The following is an 11837-nucleotide window of genomic DNA, read 5'->3' as shown; positions in this document are numbered from 1 at the left end:
CATATTTAGAAGTTTTCAAACTATTTCAAGGGATTTCTAGAGTTTATTAAAAATATTTCTATAGATTTCAAAAGATTTCAAGGATTTAAACATTTTTCTAAAGACTTCAAGGAATTCTTCAAGACTTCAAAAGATTTGTAACTATTCGATAATATAAAAAGATGTCAATGTATTTAAAAGGCTTCAACAGATTTCTAGAGAATTAAAAATATTTTTAAGATTTTGAGGATTTCACTAGATTTTCAGAAATTTTAAGCCATAAAATATTGCTAAGAACTTCAACTGATTTCAATGATTCCAACACATTTTCAGACATTTTAAAATATTTCAAGAGATTATTAGAGTTTTCTAGAGGTTTCAAGAGAATTTCAAGGGTTTAAGGAAGGTGTAAAAATTCAAAGATTTAAAAAAAAATGCTTGAAACTTTTTAAGGATTCTTCGACATTTTAAAAGAATTTTAAATTTGCAAAAATATTTGTAAAATTCTAGATTTCAAGCAATTGTAAAGATTTGAAAGGACTCCAAGGGATTTCTATAAAGATTTCGAAAGATTCTAAATATTTCAAAATATTTAAAGAGATTTTGAAACATTTCAAAATATTTCACGGAATTTCTATATATTTCATGAAGTTTGTGAATATTTAAAAAGATTTTAGAACCCATCCGAAAATTTTAAAAAAATTCCAGTAGTGCTGTCTATTTCAACCAATTAATCATTTAATAAATGCCGAAGAAACAAAAATGATTAAATAAGCTAATGGTTAATCTAAAAATATCAGCTAAAATAGCTAAAGAAATAAAGGATCAAGACACATTGTAATACAAAGAATTATTCACCTGAAGTTCTTCGTTAATCGATTATTTGATTTTGAAAATTTGTACTGTCTTCAATGACTTTATTTGAGGATTTTTAGATTCACGGGATTTCTAGACAATTCAAGAAATTTCTAGAATACAAAATATTCCAAGGGTTTTATATTAAGATTTATAAAAATTATAAAAGATTTCAGAAGAATGATAGGGATTCAAAGAGATTTAAAAAACATTTTCAGAGATATCCTAAAATGACAAAAGATTACGAAAAATTTTCCAGATTTTACAAAGTCATGTACTACAGATTTTTAGAGTGTAATCCAATTATTTTGTAATTCTCAGGGAAAAGAATTTACTTTCTTATCAACTTTTTTATTTAAAATAGGAAAACCAATTTGATGTGAAGGCATCACGGAACCAAAAAAATCTCCTTATTTGGAAAATTTAAATACTGAAGATGTGTGAAATTAATGATTAATCAAAACTGTTTTTTTTTTGCGTAAGCAATCTGAATTTACAATGGTTTCTCAATTTATAGAAAAAAAATTTTGATAAATTTAAGAAAACGCAATATTCGTGTTGGAACACCAATAAAGCGTAATTAATGAGAGATTGTATAATTCTACAAACTTAGCAAAAAGATTACATAAATCAAGAAAATATAAAACTGAATAGGTCCAATCAAATACTGTTGGATTGAAGAAAATGTATCTTGTTCTAAATAATAATATTTATGAAATAAAAAAATCCTTCTTGTTATAGGAAAAATTTCCTTCATTAAAAAAAAATATTTGACTGAGCTTATTTAGCTCTACATTGCTTTGATTCTTGTATTCTCTTTACTCCGTGTAATTTTCGGAATATCGCCTTATGAAACTAAAGTTATTTACTTTCAATTAGAAACTTTGATCAGATTCTATTTGAAATTAGCTTCAAAGGAGCGATTACTGTAAATTACTTCCCCAACTTTGATTCCGCAAATTCATTGAGTTGTACTCAACTTGTATTTTGTAGAGTTTTTCCATTATTTCAAACTGATCAAGCAGTTCTTACATTGTCCTGCATCACTTAAAACAGGGATCATATAGGATTTTTCATAAGTATCGGGGGCACGAATGGAACATAACATAATGTAGTAGGGGACGATTATATTGCAGAAGTTATTTAGAGGGGTGTGAAAGCTTGTAGCATTTCAGTTGCATGAAGACCAGCGAGTATGGCAGGTTTGCAATTAGCTCTCTCCTTTCGCGAAAACTAGTGGATTCTGCAAGTAACGAGGTAAGTTTTGTACGAGTGGATTGCGTGAATGTATCTAAAGAAAGTGCTTCCGGGTCATGTATAAGAAAATACACTCTCATTCACTCACTTGCAACTCCTTCGCAAAGTCCACTAAACTTCTTTTGTATCGGACCACAGTAAACTCTGAGGTATCAAAAGCGATGCAGCTCAATTCAACACTCCATTTAATATCAAAATAATCTAATTTCCAGAATTAAAAAAATGTAAAAGCCTAATTAAATGATTTTAGCAACCGACAGTCGTGTTTTCCTTTTAAAGATCTCACCAAACACAAATTCAATGGTTAGGTATAAGTGTCAACAAATTTTGATACTTAATTTGGATCAGTTTAATCAAAATATGAGCATCGCCGTGCTGTTAATCAATTTGATCCAACATCAAGATAAAAGTAATACCCCCAAATTTTCTATGATACACTGAAATATTTGTTTGTTTTTACCGATTGTTTCATTCGCTAAGCCATAACATGAAAACGAGTGTAACTTTTTTTTCACTGCTTCAACAAAAATCCGAGTTTGCATTAAACAGAGTTTTATATAACTTCCGAAACATTCAGGATAGAATTTAGAATTATTCAGGCCTAATTATAAAAAAAGTTCCGTAGTTTTTTAAGCGCGTCCGAAAAAAGTTCAATAATTATTGTGGAATCTTTAAATAAAAAATCGGTTGAAATTCGCCGGACACGCCAAGCTACACAGTGAATTTTTTTTAATTCTGTTTCAAAATCGTAGATTTTGTAAGTTGTAAATTGTAAATTAGTTCTGTTTACCGAATTAAATTCAAATAGCGCAGGCAGTTTATATATTCAACACACATAATTAAGTGATGAAACTTTTTTCACAAAGTTAGGCGTATTTCAATTTAAAAAATTGAAAACGCGGATTATCAAAAAATGGACCAAATTTCGGGTCCTTTTTCGCAATTCGTTAAAAAGGTTAAAAAGGAACAAAATAGCTGCGATTTTTCTGAAAATATACAAAGTCAATTTATTCAAAATTCCACCGCTTTCTTCTCCTTTCTCTAGATTCTTTGTTTTTTTGTCAAAACGTCACAGCATACGAAAAAAATGAAAGGAATAAAACTGTTTCTCTGAAAAGGTTATGGACCAATGTCTCTTGACATTTTTTTCTATATCGCATTATTTTTTAGATTTTTGCGGAAATATTTATGTAATACTTTAAATTTTTTCAATAATATAGTTTTATGCCACCATAAACAACGATTAAGAACATAAATCCACAGTTTTTCAAACACGAAATCTTTCTTTTCTCCAAGGCTCGGACACAGCGGACTATTACAAAATATATTTTTTACAGGTTTAAATAAGTCAAAACTAGAAAAAAATCAAGAGGAAAAAACGGTGCGATTTTTGAGTAAATTTCTTTGAAATGTTTTCAGAAAAACCGCCGCAATTTTTTCATTTATGAGCTTTTTTCACATGTTCCAACGAATTTTGAAACAGGGCGAGAAATTATATCAGAATATGAAAGAAAATAGTTATTTTTGATACAAGGACCCAAAGTGGCACTTTTTCGGCTGAGTACTGTAATTCATAAGAAACAAAGTGCCTTTATACATGTATAAGTGTCACAAACTATTTTTTATCACGTACCGGGAGGGCACTGAAGGTGAAAGGGCTCCCCTGGTCTTTGAGAAAAAATACCCCGAAATTGCATCATTTGTTGCATGATTGCCGAGGGCTAACCGGACATTTTCCCGGTTCCTTGTAAGCCCACTTCAGCCCTGACCACACTAGTCATCATAAGTCCGGAGACGAAGGACGATTCACACACTCTTTTTATCAGGCCAGTTTGCGCAAGTGCAGTATCTCTACATGATAAAGTTGGGGTCACTGCACTCATCGTACCATAAAGTATACTGCAGTCCCGCAAGAAAAGTTCCGGTTATAGAGGACAAGGTCATCCAAGGGGACGAGTGAGTAACGCTGCTATGTGAGTGGAGGAACTCCACAACAACGCAGGAGTGTATGAAAAAATCGGCAGTATCCTCGGCGGTTGATCGTGTCGTCTTCCTCAGTCATTTTCAGCCAGTGGCGAAAATTTCGGAGAACATTCGCTTCAGTTCGCTTTCAGTCACTCAGTGTTTTGGTTATTCGTTGTGTAACTGGGTGTAACCAGGCATTACGAAAATGTCGAAGGAAAACAAGAGGAAGCGTTTATCTTTCGAAGAGACATATATGCTTTTAGACGAAGTGAAATAAGGAGCCTCAAAACAATCTATTTTGCAGAATTTGCTTTTTGACTGGGAAATTTACAAATCTTTAGAAGAAAAATCAGTCCAAGTTTGATTTTAACAGCTTTTAAAATAATGAGTTGAATTTTTATCTTTTGTAATTATGATACTATTCACATTACAATTCGCAATTCGAAAATCTTTTAATTTAAAAACTTTCCATTTTAGATTTTTATTTTTAAGCCGACATTTTTAATTCAAAGAATTTCAAAATGCAAACTTGAAGACTTGAAGAATTAAAAATTAAAAGCGTTTAAAGTAGGGAAATCTTGATAAAAAACATTTATCTTTCACCACTTATTACTTATTAAAATATTTAGAAGGTCTGGAAAAACTTCAAAAATAATTTTAAATTTGAAAAAATTTAAAACAACTTCTAGATTTCTCAATATTTGGAAATTAAATATTAAAGCTTTTCAAGGTTGTCTTAACTATTTGAAATGAAAATAATATAATTTCTAATTTACGAACTGTTCAGTTAAAGAAAAGTTCAATTTTTCAAGTTTCAATTTTACCCGCTTAAAATTTCTGGAAATAAAAAAATTTAAAGTTCATTGACTGATTCCTTAACTTCAAGAATTGAAAATGATAATGTGGATTTATATTTTTGGAATTGAATCTGAATCTTTGAACTATATAATTTATAACATTTTTAAATGATAAATTTGCAGTTTATCTGCATTTCATTTAAACTTGTTTCTTTGGAAAGTGTTACTACTTTCCATTTTGTACGTGAAAATTTTTGAGGATTCCAATACAAAGTTTTTTTATTTAAAAATTTTAAAACGTCAATTTAAAAAGTTTAAATTTTAAGAGTTCCAATTTAAGTGCCGTAATTTTTAATTTGTTTTTTACTACTTCAAATGAAAAAATACTTAGCCTTAGAGTTTGCATTTTTTTATTTTACTGACCGTGAAAAATGCTTCCGAACCGAGAAAAACATGGGAAATAACCGGAATTTTTTTCCTTTGATTAACATGGCCACCCTGATATATTGTAAGTACATACTTAAAAATTAAAAATTTTATAAAGTTCGATTATCGAGCACAAACATTTTCACGTTCATTATGACATTATAAAACCAAAATGGCAAAAACACAAAAAAAGAATATTTTTTAAGACGAAACTCCAACTGAAATGATTCATACAGCCCTGATTGTTTATGGTTTGACGAGTCCCGAGATTGTACGAAGGAGATAAAGGGTACCCCCGAAACGCTTTCTATAAGCGTGACACTGCAGTGTACAGATTTCTGCATGCCAATCCTAATTTATCACTTAAATCATGTGGGTCAAAATACAAAATAGCGGATTAAATATGGCAAACTATTTTTGTAAAGCGAAACCGATTTGACTAAAAATTGTTGCGGAGTTTTTTTTGAGTCTTTGATATCAAATTAACAGCCAAAGATTCAAATCGGCGGATCCACTATGGGGTCAAAAATATAAAAACAAAACTGATTTAACAAAAAATGGCTACCCGGAGGTTTCTCGGGTCACTGATTTCAAATACTGAGTCCAAATTTCAAAGTTAAGAATGGCGAACCGGAACTCGCGGACAAAAATTGTCAAACAAAACCGATTTGAGCCAAAATTGCTACTCAGAAGATATTCAGATCGCTGATTTCAAATCTAAAGTCAACATTTCAAAATCAAGAATAGCGAATCCAATATTGTGGACAAAAATAGTAAAAAAACAAAACAATTTAACTAAGAATAGCCACTCGGGGGTTTCTCGGGTTGTCGATTTCAAATTCAAAGTAAAAATCATGTGCAATTTTCTGACAAAATATATCAAAAGTGTTTTTAAAAGTTTTAAACCGGCGTATTTTATCCGCCATTTTTAATTTTACAGCCGAAAAGCCGTGGTATTCAATAACAATTTTTTTGGCCAATAATGCCTACTTCAACACATATTTTCAAGGTCAAAATATTGTTTTTACTTTTTCTATAGAATTTCTGTATTCAGAAAATTTTCGTTTTAGAATCAAAGAAATATGTATCTCTCTAGAGTAGTCCACTGTGCACCGCGAGATAGGTTTGTGGTCACGCAGTCTTATGTAGGTAGGCCAGGTTCGAATCCTCAGCGATTAAAATTGTGAAAAATGTTCAAGCGTGTAATCATATATGTAAGCAACAATAAGTGGTCGCGTATATAGTTGTGTAATTCATTAAATGTTAATAATAATAATATTATCAACAATGCTTTTTTTCGTTTTGCATCGGCTCCACTATATATTTTCTGAAACTTTTATAAAGACTTGATAACCTGTGCGGCAATACATGTTATACTAGGCAGTCTGATAAGAACCTGAAAATTCTAAGAGATGGCATTAGTATTCACTAATGTGAACCATTTTCGTCGAGCTTGATCCTTCAAATGACGCCTGTCAAAACTTCAGCCATTTATGTTTACGCATTTACAAGTTACAGCACTGAGAAACGACTAACCTGCGAGTTTTTTTTTTAATATGGAAAAATCTGAGTTTCGAGTTTTGATCAAACACTACTATCTTCGCAAGAAAACGGTATCCGAGACCAAGGCCAAGCTGGATAAGTATTGCCCGGACTCTGCACCGTCGATTGGAACGATTCATAAGTGGTTTACCGAGTTTCGTTGTGTCCGTACGAGCACAATTGATTCTGAACAATCTGGGCGCCCAAAAGAGGTCACTACACCAGAACAGGTCGAAAAAATCCATGATATGATGTTGAATGATCCCAAAGTGAAATTGAGAGAGGTAGCTAATGCTGTAGGCATATCATTGGAACATGTGGGCAATATCGTGCATTCAGTTTTGGGCATGAAGAAGCTCTGCGCGCGATGGGTGCCGCGTTTGCTCACAGTGGACCAAAAACTAATTCGTGTGACAACTTCCCAGCAGAATTTGGCATTATTTTCGCGTAAGCCGACCGAGTGTTTGAGCCGATTCATAACCATGGATGAAACCTGGATCCACTACTACACTCCTGAGTCAACGCAACAGGCAAAACAGTGCGTTCCACCAGGCCAAAGTGCTCCGAAGCGTCCAAAAACGCAACAATGGGTCGGAAAGGTTATAGCCTCCGTATTTTGGGATGCACATGGCATAATATTCGTGGACTATCATGAAAAACGTAAAACCATAACCGGAGCATACTATTCATCATTATTGGACCGATTGAAAATCGAAATCGCCGAAAAACCGTATTCACCAGACCTAGCCCCCAGCGACTATTACTTGTTCCCTAACCTGAAGAGATGGCTCACCGGTAAGCGTTTTTACTCAAATGAGGAGCTCATAGCTGAAACTGAGGCGTATTTTAGAGACCTTCCGATCGAGTACTTTTCGGACGGTATCAAAAAGTTAGAAAATCGTTGGACTCACTGTATCGACCTAAAAGGAGAGTATGTTGAAAAATAAATCCGACTTTGGCCAAAAAAACGTCTCCGTGTTTCATTTTTCAGGAACTTATCAGACTGCCTAGTATCACCTTGGTTTCTAAATACTAATGAAGTTTATACCATTTTACATTTCACAACATCATCCCTAATCCTTAAATCAGTATCGTGAACTTAAAAAAAAATACTTTTAAGGGAGGATTACTATTTGTTTTTGACTTTAAATGGGGACATATTCAAGGTAAGTTATGGCCACAAACGTAGAAACAAATCAAATAAACTTTGAAATCCTAGAGCTTTAAAATGAGGCTAAGAACATAAAAATACTAGAGTTGCAGTGTAGTTATCGTCATGAATAATGTATAGTCACACGCAACAGATATTCGCGGACAATTATTGTCTCTCTTTCGAGTCTAGTAACGATTTTCCTTCTTTTCGTGACCTTATTTATAAAACCGAGACTTTGCAATTGTGCATAGAACTTCTAAAATTAAAGGTCAAACCATCGACAACTGTAATTTGTTGATTGTTAATTTTCTTTTCTTAAAATTCCTTCGGCTTTCACAAAGACATTCTAATCACGTAGTGATGCATATCGAGCTATCGATCCGAGAATCCGTCGAATTTCTCAAAAAGCCACAAGAAAACCACAAAAATGCAATTTTCATGAACAAAAAAATTCTCTTCATTCTTGACTTATGGAAATACCCACCATTTTTGTTCTATATTTAAAAAAATGTATGTTCGTATGAGGAAAACTTCCTGTGAGTTTTACGTGGGCTAAACAATTTTTATCGTTAGAAAATTATTTTTTACAAAATCGAATTTTCACATTTTTAGCCGAAGCAATTTAAGTTACAAAAATAATGCCAAGGCAAGAAATTGTTTGATTAAAAAGTTTTTTAATCAATATATTTAAAAATATTTTACATTTATCCAGATATTTTTAAATAATGTACAAAAACTGCGTTCGAATCTCAGTTTAAAAAATAAATAATACCTGGGCCCACATTTACAGATTTTTATTATCCATTTATTCAGATTCTTCATTACAGTCTTCAGGATCCGAAGATGAATTATTGTCTGTTGTAGATAATTTAAGAGCCCAATCGTGTTTAACAGTTTTGGCCATGTAAGCAGTTCTGATATCACCTTTATCAATCTACATCTTCCACATGTGACACTGTTTTAATCCGGGGATCGACTTCTTTTACTCTTGCGTTTTCAATCGTCGAAAGTTTGTAAAATCTTGTGTAGAAAATAAAATTAGTTTAACAGCAGGAACGTAATTTTGCACTTCCGTCACGAAAGTTTCAGCATCGGTGATGGCTTCAAAGTGTGAATGTTTTGAATTGTGATCAGTAGCAAAATATTTTAAAATTCCCCCGATAAAGACATTTTAGAATTTCAATTGTTCATTTATATGTCAATTTTTAAAAATAGTTTAAAGGACTTTAAGGATATTGTAAATTTCTGCGAAAGAGGGAACCTTTTCTACTTTGAGAAATATTTTTTTAGAAATTTTTGTTTCTATAAATAAAATATTTTATAAGTTTTTTGTGGGATAAAGTATTTTTGAGAGCAAGAGAATTTTTTGCTTATGAAAATTGAATTTTCGTATTTTTCTCGGAAATGGTGCAAGATACCATAAATGAAGTGAAAGAACTTTTTGTAGAACTCTCTTAACTATGCAAAATATTTTTAAAATATTTTTTCTTATCTATTGTTGTTTATAAGAAAAATGCGAGAATTCGATTTTATGAAACAAAGTCTCCTGTCCACAAAAGTTATTGAGCCAGCATAAAACTCGCAAGATATTTCATTCATGATATTACAAATTCAACAAAAAATTCGCAAAAAATATAAGTGTGAGTTTTTTGAGAAAATCGACTTTTAATATTTTCAGAAAAACCGCCGCCATTTTGTTAATCTTAAACATTTTTTTGATTTTCCCGTGGATTTCGAAAGAAGGCTATAACACTGAAAGAAATAGTTTGTGGCTAATGGCAATCCGAGTATGTTTTAGAATTTATAACTGAATTAGAAAAAATGTGCTATTTCAGCCATACGAATTTAAGAATTATTACCTACGTATACGAAAATCACTAAGGCTAATATGACAAGGAAAGTTTGTTTGACTGAAATGATAGTTGAGAAAAGTGTAATATCGGTGGGTTCTACGAAAAATATGCTATATTTTCGTTACCGTTAAGAATTAGGCTAACTTCATTTAGCTAAGTTTTCAGAAGGAGTAAAGAACCTATTATTTTTCGAAACATTTTCTACGAATTTAAAACTCCACTATTTTACATTACAGTTTGTAATGTAATTTAGGCTCCTATAACTTTCAAAATAAGAAATTTTAAAAGATATTTATTTATTTTAAAACTTCTACCTCTTTCCTAATTTCATACAAAATGAAGTAAGCCCAATTCTTAACGGTAACGAAAAAATAGCCTATTCTTCGTATAACCCATATGATTAAAAGATCCAAATATTATAATGCAGGTACAAAAATTCGATGCCTCGGTTTCATTGCTGTATTGAACGTATACTTTTATCAACATCTATTTGAAAGAACACTGCGTTTACGTGTTGCATTGGGCATCCGGCTGTTTGCTTGATTCATCGATACCAATTGATGTATTGTACTGTGCGCGCGATTGATCAGCCGAGGCATCAGTCGCCGCATTCAGACTTTTGATTTTTGTTAGTTTTGTGTATCTTACTCGTAATTATGGATGACTACGTAGGAAATAAATTTCTAGAATGGAATCTAGCTAAATGTATATCACAGTTTTATGGTAAGTATTAACCATTATGTGTCAAAAATATCCGTTATTGAATGCAATTATCGAACATAACCTTACGTGTATAGTAAGTTCGCAACATTAAAACGCGTAAACAAATTTTTATATTATTATTGTCGTAATATTTTATAGCACATGAGATCAATGAAGAGGCTTTTGAATACCTTACTCCAAAATTTTTAAAAGAGTTATTCTTGAATCAGGCTGAACCTATAGCTATTTTTACAAACAAGTGCAAAAATGAAATTCCTCCCTTCTAGATAAAGAAAATGACACACTCGCTCTTTAACCTTCTGAAATGTTAACAAATGTAAGAATATTTAGGTACCTTTCAAACCTAATAACTTTTAGTCAATGTAAATATTGAGTTTATTTTTTTAGGCTTTACGGTCTTTCCATTTAGTTATCATTAAATACAATTTATTTCTCTGATAGAATACATTTCAAATCAAGCAGGTTCTGCACTTCCATTAGCAGAATCTTTGAGTGACAAAATATGTTGTGTTTTTTGAGAAAATAAGTCGAAACTTTTTTTTGTTTTAATCAGAAGAACAAATGTTGAATAAAATGATGATTTTTTTAATTATGACGTCTATAAAAAAATTCTTTCTTTAAAATTAAAAAGTATTTGATGTAATCCAGATTTTGAACTTTTCTTTTCCGATTATGGTGCTCATTTCCGTTTTCTTTCAAATTCCATCGAAAAATTGGTAAAAATTGGAAAATTATAAAAAAAGCAAAGATTTGTTTGAAAATATGAAAATTCGATTATCACAAAAAATCCACTTGTATATTTTATGCCACTTTTTTCTGAATTTCCTCTTTTATAAGAAAGTTCCCCTGTGAGCTTTATGCACGTAAAACCATTTTTGTGGACAGGATAATGGGTTTTTCATAAAATTTGGAATTTCTCGATTTGATTGAATTTGATGACCACTTTCATACTTAAAAATGCCTCTCTACTAATTGTAATATCTTCGACAATATAGAGACAAAGGATTTAGTAAATTCTATACAAATAAAAATTTTCATAGCGCGCGATTATAAATAGTGTAGTGATTATGTAATACAAAATAATTGTGTACTCGAACATGTGAACGAATATTAAAGTATAAAGTAATAATGCAAAAGATTAATTTTTTGGCCAAAAATTGGTTTCAAAACTTCTTCGAAGTTACCTCACCTCGGCATTTAAATTTTATAGAACTTTGTAACACATTTCGTTGAATAGTTCAACGCAATGTAAAACTAAGATGATTTATATTTTTTCCGTGTATCTTT

General features: G+C 31.4%; 1 protein-coding gene across 3 annotated transcripts in view; it reads left to right on the top strand.

Moving 5' to 3' along the window:
• Positions 1 to 2000: 2000 nt before the first annotated feature.
• Positions 2001 to 11837, top strand: part of LOC117176793 (putative fatty acyl-CoA reductase CG5065) — a 66914-nt gene continuing 57077 nt past the window's right edge. The window contains exon 1 of one of the 3 annotated variants that reach the window (XM_033367097.1): positions 2001 to 2091. The gene's annotated coding sequence lies outside the window, so the exon portion shown is untranslated. Of the gene's footprint in view, positions 2092 to 5262; positions 5362 to 11837 lie in introns of those variants that run through there. The other 2 variants (XM_033367098.1, XM_033367101.1) reach the window with 2 other exon arrangements.

The sequence above is a fragment of the Belonocnema kinseyi genome, chromosome 7 (genome assembly GCF_010883055.1).
Source record: "Belonocnema kinseyi isolate 2016_QV_RU_SX_M_011 chromosome 7, B_treatae_v1, whole genome shotgun sequence".
Taxonomy (NCBI): Eukaryota; Metazoa; Arthropoda; class Insecta; order Hymenoptera; family Cynipidae; genus Belonocnema; species Belonocnema kinseyi.
This window is presented reverse-complemented; position numbering and strand designations above follow the sequence as displayed.